General features: G+C 42.5%; 1 protein-coding gene across 19 annotated transcripts in view; it reads right to left on the bottom strand.

Moving 5' to 3' along the window:
• MTMR3 (myotubularin related protein 3) overlaps window positions 1-14,461 on the bottom strand; it is a 48,306-nt gene extending 33,845 nt beyond the window's left edge. For 18 of the 19 annotated variants that reach the window (XR_015745249.1, XR_015745250.1, XR_015745251.1 and 15 more), the window contains exon 1: window positions 14,266-14,459. The gene's annotated coding sequence lies outside the window, so the exon portion shown is untranslated. Of the gene's footprint in view, window positions 1-14,265 lie in introns of all 19 variants that reach the window. The other variant, XM_087942701.1, reaches the window with a different exon arrangement.
• Window positions 14,462-15,135: the final 674 nt, after the last annotated feature.

Genomic DNA, 15,135 nt, shown 5'->3' with positions numbered 1-15,135 from the left:
GAGTAAACAAACCTGGAGTTGCAGATCAAGCCGGCCTCAAACCTCTTCGGTATCTCAAGCAAACAGAAGCATGTGATAACACAAGTTAAAACATGTGCCCTCCTGCTCTGATTCTGATAAGTTTCTTCGCCTATTAATAAACATCCGGTACACCCACATTCAAACTTATGTCTTAGGTTCTGGAGCAACAGAAATCCAGGGACCATAACAATGAAAAGGGACTAGCCTGAACTGGTGTGCCTGTGTACAGATATACATGTTTAGTTTAGTTTATTGTCATTGCACTTCGTACAACGAAATCAAACACCATCTTTAGTGCACATCATGACCCTGAAAATAAACACAAACATACATCCTTCACACTCCATACATTGAATTGAAAACCCCTGATGTTGCATTCATATCGCACTATATACAGTAGAATTCAATAGAGTTCCTGTCCTGGGATGGAAGCTGTTTTTTAGCCTATTTGTCCTGGTTTTTATTATCCTGTACCGTCTGCCAGATGGTAATAGTTCAAAAAAAAAAAGGGGGTGCCCAAGATGAGATGGATCTTTGAGGATGTTTTGAACTTTCTTAAGGCAGAGGAAGCTATAAAGTTCTTCCAAAAAGGGGAGAGGGCAACCCATGATCTTCTGGGCAATGACGTTCACCCTCTGGAGCATCGTCCTATCTGCCACGGTGCAATTGGCAAACCATACAGAGGTGCAGTAAGTTAAGATACTCTGTCTGGTGCAGCGGTAGGAGGTCACCAGCAGTTTTTCCATGTATACATATAGCGGATTATACATAACACGTGTGTAATCCACTACAGTCTTAAGCCCGGTGTAAAGCAACACGTTCTCAGAGTCTTCTCCTTTCCTCTTCCAAATCCAAGTGTATCTTCTACAAACAGTCCTCTGCTTACAACAGCTCATTTAGTGACCAGTCAAAGGTACACCACCACTGAAAAAAGGGACTTACGAGCATTTTACACAGGTGATTTACTGACTCCTACTTACGAAACGGTCGTAGTGCCCAGGGGTCACATGATTCCCTTTTGACCAGCCAAGTCCGTGGGGAAGCCAGGCTCCCTAAAACAACCGTGTGACTAATTTTAACAGCTGCAGTGATTCGTTTAACAGACGTGGCAAGGAAAAGTCGTAAAATGGGGTAAAACCTCCAGAAATGTCACACTTAGCGACATAAAGGTTGGGCTCAACTGGGGTCGTACGTTGAGGACTGCCAGTAAAAAGAGTTGTGTAATCGTTTCACGGTGAGTTGGCTGATTCAAGCTGGCATCTTGAAAGGTGCTGCTCCGATCAGAATTTAAGAGAAATTCCTTCAAGTGGAACGTGACTTGGTTTCACGGGCCAATTAATCTTGTTTTCTGAGCAACGATACAGGAAATCCTGGACTTCAAAGCATTAAAACCACAGAAGAACACCAACCTCCCCTACACTCCGCTGAAGATGACACCTAGCCAGGTTAACAAAACGTTCGGAAACCAACCCACAAGCTCGGAGAACGAAACCTCCACCCTCATGATACACCCGAGCTACAGATATTCAGTTGCTTAGTGATCGCTCGACGTTACGACGGTGCTCAAAAAAAGTGAGCGTTTTAAACAACTACAACTGGTGCAGCGTGCTCCTGGTCACACGATCCAAATTTGCACGCTTGGCAACTGGCATGTACTTATGATGGTTGCAGCATTCCCCTTTGGCGAACCCCCGATGAGCAAAATCAATGGGGAAGCCGGATTCACTTAACACCCGTGTTACTAGCAAGTGCCGTGATGATTCACTTAACGACTGGGGCGAGAAAGGTCATAACACGGAGCAAAACTCATGCAACAGCTGTCTTGCTTAGCAATGGCAATTTTGGGCTTCGTTGTAGTCGTAATTCGAGGACTACCTGTATGGAAATGGGTTTCCCTTGTCGTCTTCTGAGACGTTTCTTCCCCACTTCCAATTTTAGATACGATAGGATTTCTTGGGAAAAGAAATACACACACACACATACACACACACACACACAATCCCTAAAATGTCATCAAAGAGAAGCACATAAAGGCATTTCAGCAATCTCTTTTCCCATCCATGGCTGCAGCCTTCAGGACCACACAAAGTCCAAAGAACAGATTTCTCAGATTAGGATCAAAGTAGTGGACAATGTTTTTGTTTGAAGAACCCTCTAATTTCAAAAATAGAAACTCTGCAATAAAATCAATAAATCTGACAGTCAGAGCTCCCCAAAAAAGACATTTGTGCTTGAAAGAAGAGAAACGATTTAACTCCCAAAGTTGATTTTCAATGCTGATGAACATTTAGCCGCTGTCTCGCTTAACAACAGAAACTTTGGGCTCAATTGTGGTTTGGAAGTCGAGGATTACCTGTTACCTTTCTTCGTGTATTTAAATGGCTTTATGATAGTGTTCAAACTGCCCAGAGTCACTTAAGTGAGATAGCCGACACAGAAATTAAACAAACAAACACCATAAGGCATGAATTTGGGAACACATGAAAAACTTCCACTGATAACTTTTCTTTTCCTTTTGGCACAATATTTAGTTGTCTTCTTTTTAAGTGAGCCCTTTATCCATATTATTAAAAATGGCACCGATACGGTTTGCTCGCAGTGCTCCAAAATGTACACTTATCATCACACAATTAGGGGCAGCTCCTCTTTCGAGGAAGAAAGCACAGGCAATTTATACTGACCTCGTTTCTATCAACAGGAAAGAGATTCACCCGTTCTCCAGCAATTCCCCAAACAAAACCTTGAAGAGGTACATCAACAATTTTCAGTTGCGCTCTGTAATTTCCAACCTTCTGATCAAACATTGGGCGCAAGTGTGCAGCAATTTAATGGAGTAAGAGGGCTCTTCCCAAATTGAGGATGGTGTCCATTAGGTAGAAAATACAGTGCCTTGCGCTGTACGATAAAGTAAACACCGAGGAAAAATAAGCCTTCCCCTTCTAATCTTGGTTATTTTATAATGCCCTAAACTATGCCAGGTGGGCTCTTTAGGACAAATGGGCAGCTTTAATCCACCTCAGAAGGATTGGGCATGGGAATTTAAAGGGCCATACTCTAATCTGAGTAACTTTAACTTGGGTAAAGTTAAAAGTAAAAAATCTCTGACTTGAACTGATTATCCTAGGGGGGCAAATGGTCATGGTATCTATTTCATTCATTTATTCATTTTCATTCATTCATTTTTATTCATTCATTTTTATTCATTCATTCTGTGCCTCCCATCTCCCCTGGAGGCGATTCTAGGTGGCTTACAATCAATAACACTGATTTTTCTTTTCTTTTTTACAGTCTTTTAACCCCTTTATTCAGGGTGGAGTTAGGTCAGCTGAATGGAAACCAATACACAACATTAAAACAACAAATAACATGGAATTTGGGTTTTAAATTCATCAAAATGGAGAGGAAGGGAGCAAGATGAATGGGGGGAGAGAGATGGAGTGTTACCTTGGTTCATTTAACACCCCCCCCCATGACACACCCCATTAAGTGGGGATCTTGAACAACAGATGGTCACAGGTGGGTCTGTACAGCTTGAGACAGGCCTAAAACACATTCTGAACATCAGCAAGAAACAACAATCAGGAAATGCGATATTGAGATGTCAAGAAAAGACACAGAGTTCAGCAAAAAATACAGAAGAAGCTGTCCAAAATCATTACCTAAGAAGTCCATGGGCCTGTAGTCGGTGGGTGTGCGTGCCACTGAATCAATCCACAGTAATTATTCAAACCAGAGTCAGCCGTCATTTCAGAAAAATGTGGAAGGACGGCTTGAAAATGAGATTCAAGGCAGACATTTAATTAAGAAAATGGACAAAAGGCATTCATTCATTTTATCGACGGGTAAGGGTTTCTCGAGTTCAGCCAGAGGTTCTGAGAAAGAAACAGTCATTTTAAACGTATTTCTTGATTAAGGGGTCAATCTGCAGGATCAATCCGAAAATCTACTGAACTTCTCCCCAGTTGCAAGACAAACCGTAGATTTCAATTCTCTACCTTTCTAGTTTTACGGGATAGATTGCTTTTCTTCTCTGCAAATAGGTGGCAAAATGAAGGTATGGAGAAGTGGCTGTACTGCACATTTTCTATCGTTCCAGGTGGTTTTGTATATGTATCTTTCACAGAAGATTAATTATATTGTAGTCAAAGTGAATATCAAAATATTATTAGATAAATCATCTTATCTAGACTTCTGGCACATCAGAAAAACTATAGACTTTTTTTTAAAGGATGGAATAAACGAGATAGCTATTACATCTGTTTACAAAGCTCACTTCTATGGAATTTTTAATCTCTCTTATACAGGTAGTCCTTGACTAATGATCACAATCGAGCCCAATATTTCTGCTGTTAAGTGAATTTTGCCCCATTTTATGATCTTCCATGCCATAAGTTGTTAAGTGAACCACTGCAGTTGTTGTTAGTAACACCGTTGTTAAGTGAATCCGGCTTCCCCATTGACTTGGCTCATCAGAAAGTTGCAAAAAGATGACGTATCCCTAGGACGCAGCAACCGTCGTAAGTATGAGTCAGTGGCCAAGCATTTAGATGGCTGCCACGGTTGTGGGGAAACGGTCACTGGTCACTTTTTTTCAGCGCCGTTGTAACTTGGACTGGTCACTTAAGTGAACTGGTGTAAGTTGAAGGCTACCTGCATCGGGTTTCTTAAACCATAAACCAAGGAGCCGGGAAGCAACCCAAGGCATCCCAGGACATTCAAACGTGAGGGCAGAAAGAGATTCCAAGGCGAAGCCAAAGTTGAATTACTCTGCGCTCCTGGGCAAAGCAATCTGGTGTTCCAGGCAGAATGCACAAACCCAATCCCTACAGGAATGCACATTGTGAGAAATTTAAAAAAAAAATTACTTAGCAAAAGAATTAAATATGAACAGCGGCAGGAGCAAAATTCTGTTCGACCTGAAAAGGGCATTATCTTGCTGTGAAAGCTTGTCTAATAGAAGTAGAAAGGTTCGCTGCATACAGACAAAAGAACCTAATTTGATCATGCTAAATACCCAGCCACAATTTAATGTTCCCCGTTCACAGCAAATTCTTGTTACCGGGATTGTGAACAGCGAAGACAGAAGCAGAATATCTGGATTTTCCCCACGTTGTGCTCTTTTAAGTAGAAGACGGCATGCAACAGACTTTATTCCACTGCTATTGCGAAGTCCAGAACGATTGTCTTTGGTCGGATAGTGAACATCATCTCTACCACAAACAATTCCAGTTAAATTTTATGCATTTGGTAAAGTTCGAAAGGATGCCATAAGCCCATAGGGCGCCAGAAGTGGTCTAGTTACAGTCTAATATATTGCACTTAATAGGGAAATATCATTAGTGTTCTCTAAAAACAACAGCTTTAAAAAAATGAACTGGCAACTTCCTGCTTAGCTTTGTACCGTGTCAGCCTATAAAGAAATATACTAGTTTGATTCATCCACAGCCACCTGTATTAGCAGGAAATCCTGGAAATCAATTATGGATAGAACTCCCTACCAAAAGCATACTCACTGTTTTTAAAGGTTTGCTTTTTATATAACATTAATTTTCTACCTGTTGCAAACTGATGTCAGCACTGACTCATTTCCATCCTAACAGATGGAGAATAGCAATCCTACGGAAGACAGTCTACTGCGAAATAATCACATTAAAACCTGACAATCTTGTAATAGCTGCTACCTTCCAACATTCATCCTGCTGGTAAAATGGGGCAAAATTCACTTAACAAACTGTCTTGCTTCGCAACGGAAATGTTGGGCTCAACTGTGTTCGTAAGTCGAGGACTATCCTGGGGAATTTAGATCTCAACTACAATGAATTAAAGGGGAAGAACAAGAAGAAGAATTCATGTTTGAGAAGGGGGGGGAATGAAAAACTTCCCTTTTCTCCAATGGAAGGCCTAAAAACACGGGACAAACATTGGAAGAAATAAACACAAACCTGTCTTCACATTATTTTGAAAGGACAGGCAGGAAGCTATAACAAATGAAGTACATACATTCAGGTGTTTTTTTTTAAACACCATTTCCTGAAAAAGTAAGACAAGTGAGTGATATGTCCAAGCAAATATGAGCAAAGGCAAGGAAGAAAGATATGGACACCAGGCATTTTCCAAGCATTCAATGTCCTGGATAATCAGATCCCCAGACACAACTAAACATTGGCTTTTGTTTTTAATTTGGGTGGGGGGGGAGTCTCAAAACACACACCAATCCCTGGATTAATCTTATGAAAAAGCCTTCCTCCTTAAAGCCTGAGCTTTAACAGGGAATGCCATTCCACGCAATTAGAAGAATGACCGCCGGTCCAATTCACAATGTTCGCTGAATATCAAGGAGTTTCTATTAATACGGAGCTTTGCTGACTCAACTGTTTTGCTCTCTGTGACCCAATGGACAATAAACTCACACAATGGTGTAACTGTGATAGCCTGATTCATACACTCATGCTCAGATATAATGGCTGGGTTTAATAACAGCGCCGAACGACAAAACCACCCTACAGGCTTTTTTTTTTTTTAAATAAAGGGGAGATCTGCAGAATTAGTCCAATGGTCAGGATAGATGTTTAACATCTAAGAACCAAGCCTACCTCATACATGTTCCTTCATCCAGTCCACCAATTAGCGATCAACTCTGTATGGAAATTCCCTTAGCATTTTTAATCCATGCAAATGGCTTATACGTGTTTCCCACAGCCAATTTAACCTATCATTGGAGGAAACTAAATCGAGACAGGTTTGCTATTAATATGTTCAAGCTGAACATATTAATGTTGCTATTAATTGCCCTTCTCCTTTAAATGCGTGTAATAATTTCATTAGCAAGAGAATCTTTTATCTCCAGGAAACACATACCTTGAAGGAAAGGCTTTCCTTTTTTCCGACATAGCTGTCTTTGGTGAACCTCCCTAAAATCTTGCGCCAGGTTTCCCAGAGATTCTTGGAGAAAGGACTTTGGAATGACAAATTCAGAAGTTTACCTCTGCTTTAAAAAATATACGATACAACACTTTTCTTAAATTCACATTCCTTAGGGAAATGGACTGGCAATGACACTAGGAGGGGTGAGAAGATTGGTTCTCACTGCTCTCCAACCTCAGAAAAGTGTAGGGAAATGGGAAATAATTGAAGGTCCTTTAACTGCTGTCTTCCAAATAGCAACAAATGATTCTTGGACTTCTCAACCTTATCAGAAGGGTTTGCAAAAGATGGTTTTACACACACATACACACACACACACACACACACACACACAACCACATGCTCCAGATTGGAATTGGAGCATAAATAAGTTAAGACAAGTTGATCACAGCTTCAACAAATAGGAACTGCTACTAGGTTTATGAGCAATACTGGTATATTGTGTGGCCCTAACACAGGAACGTGTATAAATATTTATTCTGACTCAAATGGCCTTTTTTTCCCTCTGGTGTTTCCTTTATATTTCCTCAGAGAGCTGTCCTCACATTCTAAATCACTTCTTATGAATATCGCTTAATAATAATTATTTTGAGATATAACCTAATAGGCAATTTTAAAGGTTACTAAGACCAAAACAAGACAACATTTTAAACAAATCAGTGTGCTGAACAGAATGAAAATAAATAGACACTGCAACCCAACTCGCCCCCTGGGAACCACTGCAGCCGTAGCAAACGTAAAATATGTGACCTAAAAACGTAGGAAGGTGGCTTGTACATCAAAATGACATCCCAGTCCTGAGACGGCCATAAACCTGGTCGGAAGGGAGTGAAGACAAATTCCCAAACACTGGACCGCACTTCAGAGCAGAAGCCAAGAACGAAAGAAGAGTTCCTTTTCTTCACCAGCAATGTTGGTATATTTAGGATCCTGAGGAAACACCTTCTGGTTTGTATAAACACACTGAAAGGGAGTTTGTTCAATTGAAACAGGCCTCAGCAACCTGGGGGGGGGGAAACCTCAGCATCTCTCACTGCAGGCAGGCAGGAAGAAGTCAAGGATGACCTAAGCAGAGGTAATGCCAGAATTATTTCATTTCCCCCCCTTCACTCCTGTGCCAGGAATGCCAAGGAAGATGGCACACTTAGGATGGGCAACTAGCGGATCCCCAATACCCCAGTTTAAGCCAATTTTCAGCATGTTTCAAGCCATGCAGGTAGTCCTTGTCTTACGACCACGATTGAGCCCCAAATAACATTCGTTACGCGAGTTTTGCCCCGTTTTTCAACCTTCCTTGTTAAGTGAATCCCTGCAAGTTGTTAACCACACGGTTGTTGAGTGAATCTGGCTTCCCCATTGGCTTTGCTTGTCAGAAGGTCGCCAAAGGGGATTAGGTGACCACGGGAAACACTGCAACCGTCACAAATATGAGTCAGTTGCCAAGCGCCTGAATTTTGATCTTGTGACCAGGCGGTTGTTGCAACGGCCGTGTGAAAAAACAGCCGTAAGTTACTTTTCACCGTTGTAACTTTGAATGGTCACTAAGCTGAGGATGCCTGTACTAAGGAAGTTGGGATCTTTTTTTAAGGAGTGTGATAGAAATACTAGGCCTCCCAGAGGCCTTCATTCCCATTCTTAAACCTCCCCCAAAAAGGGAGGGGAAGGGAAGTTGGTCTTGCACTCCTCTCCAATAAAGTCACCAGAACTACTTCCTGTTCTTCTCCAGTTCATCTTTTGCATCACCCCCCTTCAAAGGCTGCGGCATGGAAGCGCATCTGATACCCAGAGGGGGTTTTGAAATATTTACATTCTATGGAGGCTGACATTCCTTAAATATCATTTTAATTTAAAACTGTTTCATTAGCCTACTTCTGTCAGTCATTTGAGGTAATAAGCTTGTCTGTGGCATGTCTGACATGCTAAACAGGCAATGTAAAATCGAAATGGCAGAGTGTCTGGGCTCGCACAGCGCAAGCCTCAAAACCCCACCATGGCTAAGTTCCCATTATGCTTTATTGCCTCCCATTAATCACAGACCTGATTGCTTTCATCAGGCCTATGCTTTATCCCGTTTGTTCGGGAGCTCAAAGCAATACACACAGCAGTCTCTTCTCCCAATTTTTTCCCCACCGAAACAACAATCTGGTGAGGCAAACTGGGCTGAGAGAGAAAGTCGCTCAGGCAGCTTCTGTGACTAAGAATGGAACAGATCTTCACACTTAGTCCAACATTTTAACTTTCACACTAATGTTTCTCAACCTTAGCAACATTAAGTGTGGACTTCGATTCCCAGCATTCCCCAGTCAACCCTGTCTGGCTGGGGAATTCTGGGAATTGAAGGCCACATAACTTTACCAAGGTTGAGAAACACACCATATTATATGGTGGTTCCTACCGTATGTTAAGACACTTAGCTGGATTCCTACAAAACTATGATCCACAAACTAACCAAACACACTTCAGCCTAACTGTAGCATGTTCTATAAACCCAACTATTTATTTTATTTATCAAATGTTTATGCCAGCCATCTCCTCTACCAGGTGGCTCTGGGTAGCAAAGAACTATATTCTTTCTAGAACAGCTTGGTTCTAGAACCAGCAAACTGCAAAGCATTCCCCAAAATAATGCCTACCGCAGAACTGGGAAAAGATGTCTATCTGTGACCCAAAAATGACTTTTAAGGAAGTCATAAAGTAAACGTGCCAACAGTTTAATTCAAACAGGCTCCTGCAAAAAATCCAAAACCTAGTAAGACTGGTGGTTGTTGTTTTTTGAATACTTCAACATGAGCATGATAGATCACATGAGAACCAGCTGGAATTGCTCTTTAACGAGCTGTATAATTTATTTGAAAAAAAAAAATCAAAGGAGAGCCTTTACTTCCTCTTACTTCATTACACAGTTCCATAAGCATAATAGCAACCTGCAATTTTGCCCTTGAACAAAAAAGAAAAAAAAAGTATCCCTTTTGCATTCATCTTAGCTCTTTTTCTGCCTCCCTCCCTCCCTCTTTAACACCTCTGCAGTTATATAATTGCAATGCACAACTCAATGTGGCACCAGAGATATTTTGCTTTCTGCCACATGAAATGACACAGCAGTTTGCTAGCCCGAGCATTCAGTCCTCTGAAGCGCTTCAAAACCTTGATGTTGGTGGTGACTTCAAACCTTGCCCCAAACATCCTTACTTCTCCTGCTGTTTTTTCCAACTGTTAGCCACATTTTTTTCCAGGCCGCTACCTCTGCCACAAGCCTCTCCTTCCCCTTCTTTGAAAATTCTGGAATCTCTCTGCTGTTTTCAAAAACCCCTACAAATTTTCCATTTTGGATTTTTAAGGAGCCACCTAAAGAAACAGCAAGTGACCATTAAAATCCAGCAGCTTGCAACAGCAAAAGGAGAACTCCAGGAACCTGAACTGAGTATTTAAGCCTCTGTCAATACTTCCGGTCAGCTGAAAGGAAGCCGCTCGGGAAAGACTGGAGAATTTCCTATAAGAAACGGCATTTCCAAGGACTGCTCGTTGTTGGCTGAAAGGCCAATTCCAGACGTGCTCATTTGTTTGGACTTAAGTTGCAAAAGTCAGTTCCACCTTGCAGGCCCCCAAGCCAGGATTCCTTTTAAAGCGACTATTTTTGAACAGTAACAAGAGACCATTAGGCAGAGAGGCAAGGAAAGACTACAGTACAGAACGGATGAGATGGAAGCTTCAGAGATAACCAAAATCGGCAATATTCTGCCATTAAATGGCACAAGAGTGCAAACCCAAGCTACCATCCCATTTTTAAGTCATTGCCGATTGAAGGCCAGAATAAAAAAAATCAGCTGTCTTCTCTCTGCACAATATGTGGTAACTGCACTCCACAACTTCAAAAATCATCAGCAATATGTAATATGAATGTCAATTTAAACCTAAGAGGAAAAGACTATAGATATTGTGCACAAGAAATATGTACCAACCGACACACTGTATAACTGAAAGGAGGTTTATTTGTTGTTTTATGTTTATGTTTGTCTATGTTTGTTGTTAAAAATAAAAAAAACTTTTTATAAAAAAAAAACAGCAAAGCATTCAGTCTCCCACAGGGAATACCAGTCAACCTGCATGGCTGCAGTAACGACAGTCCTCGACTTATGACCACTTCCCTTGCCAAGCGAAATGTACGTGAGTTTTGCCCCATTTTACCACCTTCCTTGCTAGGGTTGTCGTAAAGTGAATCTGGCTTCCCCATGGACTGACTTTGCTTGTCAGAAGGTCACAAAAGGGGATCACGCAACCCCAGGACACTGCGACGGTCATGAGTCAGTTTGCAAGCATCTGAATGTTGATCACGTGACCACGGGGATGTTGCAATGATAATTAACTGTGTAAAATGGTCGTAAGTCATAAGTTACAACGGCCTTGAACAAAGGGACTAAATGATCATTTTTCACACTTATGACCGTTGCGGCATCCCAGTGGTCACGTGATCAAAATCCAGATGCTTGCAAACTGACTCATATTTATGACCGTCGCAGTGTCACGCGATCCCCTTTTGCGCCCTCCTGACAAGCCAGATACGACGGTGTGCCTCACTGAACAACTGCAGTCATTCACTTAACAAATGCAGCAAGGAAAGTCGTAAAACGGGAGCAAACCTCAACATATTTCTCACTCAGCAACGTAAATCCTGGGCTCAATTGTTGCCGTAATTCAAGGACTACTTGTAATTATCACAGTATTTAATAACCAATGTGCTGATACTTGTGTTTAATCATTTGTGGCCAGTAAGACTTTAGGAGCTGACTTTTGTTCCAACGCCGCAGCGCTATTTTTCCTCACATGCAACTTGGGGAGAGAAACTTTACAAACCTGCCCCAATCCCTTAAATCATAATAATCACAGCCCAGATTACAGTGAGAGGCAAAGGAGGATGAATTCTCCCCACACCCTTTTCCAGGTAGCCTAATCTGCACGATGAATGGAAGCGAGGAAGTGGGAGATGGGAGTTACTCTGAATTAACCACCACTGAGCCCAAGGATGATTTAATGCTAGTTAATACTGGCTGGAGTTAGGACCAGCTAGACAAACAAAAACAGAACGCTCAAAACCCGGGGAACAAAACAGAAAGAAGCTGCTACGCATCGTGTGGGAGAAAGAAAGCAAGGAGCACGGGTCCCAAATCTGGTTGCAACCGGTCTAGGAGAGGCAAAATTACATCTCTTCTTTACTTACCAATTTCTAGAGACACAAGCAGCACAAAAGCAGATGTGGCATCCCTGCTTCCTGGTTAAAATTGGACGTTTAAGCAAATGTGCATTTGCCTGGGCTGGAAAGGAGCAACCTTATGTGCTCCAATCTGGGCATGAGCCCCCATAAGACCTTAGGGGTTTCTCTTCAGAGCTTAGCTACCTGATAGGACCCCCAGATGCTACGCAACTCCAGCCCCCATCAGCCCACCCGTCTCCCCAACCCATGACTTTCCTCCCTGGACTGTCCACAGGGCTGGTAACCCCCTTTCCAGGACAACCCACACCCCCTTTTTCCTAGGCCCCTCCAGTACAGCCGCCATGCTCCCCAATGATGGGTGGATCCCCCTCGCAAGCCTTTCTGCCCACCTCTCTGCCTCCCCAGGTGCAGACCAGCATCCATCTGACTTCCATCCCCACCCTCTTCCTTCTGGTGGCTCTTCTCATTCAAAGGCAAAATGGGAGGGGGGAATATTATTCCTTCCGCTGACTAATTATTAATGGACAGAAGTGATGGTGATTTATTATTATTATTATTAAGATGTAATCTTCAATTCGATTCACAGTCTGGGACAGGTAAAAGCTTAAACAGGTCATGTGCCAACCAAGGACCTAAGAGCTGTTAAGGTAATGTCTAAATATATAAGGTGGTTTATTGCCAAAGTCAGGATATTCAGATCCTATAGGTTCAAAATTTCCCTGTATCTAGGCAGCCCTTTGGATATTGCTGGAAGGCCTCCTATTTCTATTGATACAACCATTGGTTTCTTCCTCCACCATCGCTCAACTTCAATTTGCAGATTGTGGTATTTCATTATTTTCCCCCTAATCATTTCTCTTCGATTCGTGCATCACCTGGTATTGCAATATACATCTGAACTAGACTGTGTTGTTTCTCTGTGTCATAAAATAATATATGTGAGTACAGGCATAATTTTGTATTTATTTATGCATTTATTCATTCTGTCATGGTTATGTAGTGTATATTGGAGGTGATAAACCTTTGAGAGCCGCATGCAACAAAATTTCATTTTAATGTATGCCGATTAGTGTGCATTCAAAGTGATAATAAAGTTATTCTATTCTATTTTCTATTCTACTCTATTCTCTAAATTGTCTTCTATAGTCTATTCCCTATGTAGTCTTCTATAGTCTATTCTATTCTCTATATTCTGTTCCTCTATTCTAGAACATAGAAGACAATATTATTCTATTCTCTATACTGTCTTCTATGTTCTATTCTATCCTCTATATTGTCCTATATTCTATATTCTCTATATTCTATTCTATTCTCTATATTGACAGCTATATTCTTCTATGTTCCCTATGTTGTCTGCTATAGTCTATTCACTATATAGTCTTCTATATTCTATTCTCTATACTGTCTTCTGTGTTCTACAATATCCTCTATATTGTCCTATATTCTATATTCTCTACATTCTATTCTATTCTCTATATTGACAGCTATATTCTTCTATGTTCCCTATGTTGTCTGCTATAGTCTATTCACTATATAGTCTTCTATATTCTATTCTCTATACTGTCTTCTGTGTTCTACAATATCCTCTATATTGTCCTATATTCTATATTCTCTATATTCTATTCTATTCTCTATATTGTCTGTAATATTATTCCATGTTCCCTATGTTGTCTTCTATAATCTATTCACTAGTCTTCTATATTTGTTCTATTCTCTATATTCGGTTCCCCTATCCTAGAACATAGAAGACAATATTATTCTATTATCCATATTGTCTCCTATGTTCCCTTCTCTATAGCGTCTTCTATCATTGTGTTCTATCAATGAACGAGACTTCTTCCTCCTCCTCCATCCATCCTCCTCCTCCCCCCACCCCCCCCCGGGCGATTAAGATCACCCTTAATGGGCCAAAAAGGGCTTGTTCTGCTCACCCTCGTTAGTTCTTACCCCCACCCCACACACACACAAACCCTCTGCCCCCAGCATCCCTCTCCCGCCCGGAGCGACCAGACCCCCACTCCTTGCCTCCCATCCCCCCGCAAGGCCCGCGCGGCCTCCCCAACCAACCAACCACCCCCTCCGCCGTCAGGCCCGGCCCGTCGGAAGCTCACCCGGCAGCGTCGGCGTCGGCTCCTGGCCATGGCACGGCGGCCCTCCGGTCCCGTCGGCGGCTGGGCAGCCCCTGCGGGGTCCTCCGTGGCGGGCCGTGGCGGCGGCGGCGGCCGCTCTTTCTCGATGCCCGCCCAGCCTCCGCCTCCCTCACAAGCCAAACAACATGGCGGCCGGGACTCACGCCGGGGGCGGGGAAGGGCGGGGCCGGCGGCGGGTGGGCGGGGCCGGCGGCTGGTGGGCGGGGCGCGCCTGGACCCGTCCCGGCAAATGGGAGCGCGCGGTGGGAGAGGGGCGTGGCTTGCAGTCGTAATCTCTTCTGTAATTATGAATTTTACGGACTTTAGAACAGAATAGGAGCTGGAAGGGACCCTGGAGGTCATCTAGTCCAACTCACCCACCCCAAGCAGGAGACCCTGGGCCGTTCCAGACCAATGGCTGTCCAATCTCTTCTTGAAAGCCGCCAGGGATGAAGCACCCACGATTTCCGGTGGCAAGAATAAATTAAAAAGTAATAAAATGTAAAAGCGATAGTTAAAAATAATTAAAAACAAAAATACAAATAAACTCAAAGGGGAGACTCCATGGATCACTGGGTCTTTTCCTGCTGTCAGTTCTCGATAATTAAAACGAATCATAGTAGACTACAAAGGGGTACAATTGATCAGAGTCGGAAGGGACCCTGTAGGTCATCTAGTCCAACCCCCTGCTCAGGCAGGAAGCCCTATATCACTTCAGACAAATGGTTGTCCAATCTCTTCTTGAAAACCTCCAGAGTTGGAGCACCCATGGCTTCTGGAGGCAACTGGTTAATTGTCCTCACTGTCCTGAAGTTTCTCCTTAATTCCAAGTTGCTTCTCTCCTTGATTAAT

Source organism: Notechis scutatus, chromosome 13, assembly GCF_049901735.1.
Source record: "Notechis scutatus isolate UNSWTSFEM ecotype Mainland chromosome 13, rNotScu1.2, whole genome shotgun sequence".
Classification (NCBI taxonomy): Eukaryota; Metazoa; Chordata; class Lepidosauria; order Squamata; family Elapidae; genus Notechis; species Notechis scutatus.
Note: the sequence above shows the minus strand (reverse complement) of the source record. Positions and strands in the feature narration are given on the sequence as shown.